This window comes from Fukomys damarensis, unplaced genomic scaffold, assembly GCF_012274545.1.
Source record: "Fukomys damarensis isolate Sample0158 unplaced genomic scaffold, DMR_v1.0_HiC HiC_scaffold_39, whole genome shotgun sequence".
NCBI lineage: Eukaryota > Metazoa > Chordata > Mammalia > Rodentia > Bathyergidae > Fukomys > Fukomys damarensis.
The window spans coordinates 79,115,198-79,120,568 of NW_022900951.1; positions in this window are offsets into that span (position 1 = coordinate 79,115,198).

The window sequence follows — 5,371 nt, forward strand, 5'->3', positions numbered from 1 at the left end:
GGCAGCTGAAAAAAACCTAATTTCAATTATTTTATATTCACTTAAAATAGTATGACTATCACTCAAGATAGTATGACTAGTATGTAATCTATTTTGAAAAAAGTACATCTGCTTCTGAAAAGAGTATATAATTTGTTGTAAAGGGGTAGAATACTCTGTATATATCTATTAAAACTGTATATTCAAGGGTGTGGTTCAGCACTGATATTTCTTTATTGGTTTTTTGTTTAGTTGATCTATTTTTGCAAAAGTGACATGTTAAAATCCTTACTATGATCGTGGTAGTAATTATATGATCTTTTCATTTCAGTACTTTTTGTTTTATAAATATAGGTACTTCAGTATTCAGTGCATATATGTTTATCAGTGTTATCTCTTCTTGTTGGATTGTTCCTTTAACTAGCATGTAGTGACCTTATTTGTCTCTTCTAATCCATTTTAACTTGAAGTTTACCATGTCTGATGTAAGCATTGCTACCCCTACTTGTTTTTGTGGCCTTGGTACATGAAATGTTGTTCTCCATCCTTTAATTTTTAGTCTATGAATATTTTTTGGATTAGATGAGTTTCCTGGATCCAACAGACTGTATTGATTGGAAAGTTGAGGCTGTTAAAATTGAGAGATATTGCTGACATATATTGGTTATTTACTATCACTGTGTTTTTTTAACTGTTGGTATATGTTTGTTTTACTATTTCAGATTTTTTTGTTGTTTATCCAGCAGTTTTCTCCATGTTTTTAGGTTTGTCTGATCCTATGTTTGTGTCAAGAATATTCTTGAATATTTTCTCCAGAGCTGGTTTAGCACTCATATATCCTCTAAGCTGGTCTTTTTCATGGAAATACCTTATTTCTCCACCTACATCGAAGAACAGCTTAGGTGGGTAGGTTAATCTGGATTGGAAGCTTTTTGCTCTTCAAGGAGGATATAACACCAATACTCCTCAAACATTTTAGTGAAATTGAGATTCCACATTCTCAGAAGCTAACATTACTTGGTCCCCAAACCAGACAAGGATCCAACCGAAAAGAAAACTATAGGCCAGTTTCTTTAGGGAAAGAGAGACAGAAATTCTTAACAAGATACTGACAAACAGAATCTAAAAGAATTATCAAAAAGATCAAACACCATCTCATGGATGCAAGGATGGCTCAATATATGCAAATTAATAAATGTAATTCATTGTAAAAAGAGAAGCAAGGACAAAAATCACACAATCACCTCAATAGACACAGAAAAGGCCTTTGACAAAATCTCATATCCATTCATAATAAAAGCCCTGAAGAAAATAGGTATAGAAGGACCTTATGTCAACGTGAAAAAAAAAATCTATTTATGACTAAACTCTTGTCAACATCATATTAAATGGGGTAAAGCTGAAAGCCTTCTCTCTAAGATCAGGAACAAGACAAGAATGTTTATAATCACATTCCTGTTCAACACAGTTCTTGAAACATTATCCAAAGAAATCAGGCAAGAGGAAGAAATGAAATAGATATGTGTTGGAAAGAATGAAGTCAAAATATCATGGTAAAGAAGGGAGGGCAGGGGTAAGGGGAAAAAATGAGAATCAAGACTTGTCATGTAGAGCTACAAGATCCCCAAAATGAATGTAACTGTACTGTATCCCTAAAATGTACCAATAAACTCAATTAAAGCTGGAAAAAAATATCATGGTAACATGATCTTTTACTTACAAGACACCAAAAATCCACCCAAAGACTCCTAGAATTGATAACCAAATTCAGTAGCAGGATCCAAAGTAAAGCAATAGCATTCCTATACAAGAATAATGAACTCACTGAAAAATAAAATAGGAAAATTGTACCATTCAAAATAGCACCAAGAATTTTACTTAGGTATTAACTTGAGGAAATTAAAGACTTTTACAATGAAAATTGCATCAGATAGAAAAAAACAAATCAAGGAGGACATAACAAAGTGGAAAAATTTCCCTTGTTCTTTGGTTTGGCAAGACCAGCATAATCAAAATTGCTATACGTCCTTTACTGATATACAGATTTAATAAATCACAGTGAAAATACCAATGTCATTTCTCACAGAGCTGGAGAAAACAAGCCTAAAATTTATGTGGAATCAGAAGAGACCCAGAGTAGCAAAAACAGTCTTGGATAACACAAACAAAGCAGGTGGCATCGCAATCCCAAGTTTGCAGTTATATTATAAAGCCACAGTGAGTAAAACAGCATGGCACTGGCACAAAAAAAGGCTGTGATAAATGTAATTGTATTGTATACCTAGATTGTACCAATAACCTCAATAAAAAGAAAAAAAAAGGCATAACATGTCAATGGAACAGCATAGAACAAGCAGAAAAAAAAAGCCCTAGGCTCATATAGCTATCTGATTTTTGACAAAGGAGCCAAAACCATACAATGGAGGAAAGATAGCCTCTTTAACAAATAGTATTGGGAACAAATGTAATTGTATTGTATACCTAGATTGTACCAATAACCTCAATAAAAAGAAAAAAAAAGGCATAACATGTCAATGGAACAGCATAGAACAAGCAGAAAAAAAAAGCCCTAGGCTCATATAGCTATCTGATTTTTGACAAAGGAGCCAAAACCATACAATGGAGGAAAGATAGCCTCTTTAACAAATAGTATTGGGAACATTGGATATTCACATGCAGACGATTGAGTCTAGACCCACATATTTCACCATGTACTAAACTAAACTAAAAATAGAACAAAGATCCAACCCTCAATATTCAATATGAATATTTACCTATAAAAGTAATACAAAGGGTTGGAGAAATTTGGAGAGTTGAATACTTAGCTTTCACTGAGCTCAGCAGAACTGAGATTCTATTGAAATCAATTTTTTGATTTTTATCCATATTCTTTACTGTATCAATGTTTTGCTTCACATACTATTTTCTGAGATATACATAGAGAGATATTGAATTCTTAAGTAGTTGATTAAAGATTTTCAGAAATTATCTTTAGACCATTACCTGTAGTTTATATTTTCTTCATTTGTCTTCCTTATCCCTTGTAAGTCTTTATGTTTCACGTTAGCACAGTGTTTCATCTACCATTACTGTTTGCTGACTACTTTAATTATAGCTCAAAAGCACTATGCATGCAATTTAGTGTGTTGGAGAAAGCAGGGTAAAACATAAAATCTGGGTAGTGTTTGTAACATGAGCAACAGCTGACATCATTTCCTTATGGATGTATCCTGTTTATGTTCCCAAGACAAATGTTTGAACAGTAAAAGAAGAGAAGAATAGAATATACAATGATTTAGAAAGACATGGGGTAACAGATACAGAAAAGTAGTAAACACTGTCATGCAGTTTCTGACAGTAATCCTGATGAATGTACCATTTGTTTCATTTCATAGATGGTTTCTTACTGATTCTTAAAACAGGGAATTAATATTACACTAAGTATTATAAGCATATACATAGTTACATGTGTGCATATGAGATAGAATGTCACATTTTAGATATAAATATCTGTTCTCGTTTTCCTCCTTCCTAAATATTTCTTACTATTACATTTTTCCCATTACTTGTTTCAGAACAGTTTATAGAGGGGTTTTGGATTTCCTAAAAGCTGAAAATATGAAAAAGTCATGACAAATATAGTTGACACTATACTATGTAAGATATGTCTAGTTATTACTCTATTTTTACTTATCCTCTCCAGATGCAGTGTATTTAATATAAAGATGCCTTTATTGCTTCCATTGTTGAACATTTTATGTTACTATCACTTCAAATATTGCCTCATCCCCATTCTGTCTAATCTTTCCCTATGGAATTCTTTCCAGGCATATTTGTAAACTTTTCTTTATTTCTGTCATATTTTATACCATTTATCTTTGTGTGCTTCATTCTGTTTGACTTCTCAACTATGTTATTTATATTCATTTTTATTTTTATTAGTACATTTTTGGAGGACATGATGATTATATTCCTCACAGGTAGTTGGTACATGTACCTAACACATCTTAACTCTTTTCTCATCCCTTTCCCCATCTCTCCCTCAATCCCTTGACCTTCTTCCCTTTTGCAAAAGGGAACCTATATATTCCATAATATGTCCTATTACATCCTATGTATGAATTTTATTTTTCTCTCTATTTATACTTTATTTTCTCATAAAAAGAACCATGTGGTATTTTAGCTTCTGTGTCTGATTTGTTTCAATTAATATTATAGTTTCAAGTTGGATCCATTTTTCCTACAAATGACTTAAGCTTATCCTTCCTCAAGGTAGGATAGTACATTATTGTGTATAAATGTCATATGTTATTTATCCATTCATCTGGTATTGGACATATAGGCTGCTTCTATGATTTAGCTATTATGAATTGTGCTGCTACGAACATAGGCATGCATGTGTCACTGTAATATAATGCCATCGACTCTTTTGGGGGAGATACCTAAAAGGAGAAGAGCTGTCTTGAATAGAATTTCTATTTTTAGTTTTCTGTTCAGAGTCCTTGCCCACTCTTATGTCTTCATGAGTTTTGCCTATTTTATCTTTCAGCAGATTAAGTGTTTCTGTTTTGAGATTCAGATGTTTGGTCCATTTTGATTTTAATTTAGTACACTGTGAAATACAGTTTCTGAGGAATAGTCATAAAAATTAGCAAACTGTAGCATTCACAATAGCATGAAGAAAAACTAAATATCTAGTAATTAACCTAACCACAGAAGTGAAAGAGTGCTACAGTGAAAACTACAATACTTTGAAAAAGGAGATTGAAGAAGAAAAAATGGAAAGGTATCTCCTTTTCCTGGGCAGGCAGAACCAATATAGTCAAAATGGCTATACATTCAAAATGGCTACACAGATATTGCAATTGCAATCACAATAAAAATACCAGCAGCATTCCTCAGAGAACAAAGAAAATAATCCTAAAATTTATACAGAACAAAAAGAGACCAAGAAAAGCAAAAGCAATCTTGGGAAACAAAGCAAACAGGAGACATCACAATCCCAGACCTCAAGTTATACTGTAATGCTATAGTGAGAAAACAAATCATGGTATTAGCACAAAAACAGACATATGGATCAGTGGAGCAGAATAGAGAATGTAGAAATATCCCTAGGCACATTCAGCCATCAGATCTTTGACAAAGGGGCCAAAAGCATTCACTGAAAGACAGCCTCTTTAATAAATGATTCTAAAGCCCATTGTCCATATATGGATCGAATATTTGTTTTAATTTAATTGGTTTTTACTGGATTTTTCAGTTTTTATATCTTTGTTCCATTTTTTAATTCATATATTTCTAAGAATCTATTCATTTATTCTAGATTCTCCAATTTATTGTAATACAGGTTTTCAAGGTAATAATAATATTCTGGATTTTGTTGGTATCCATT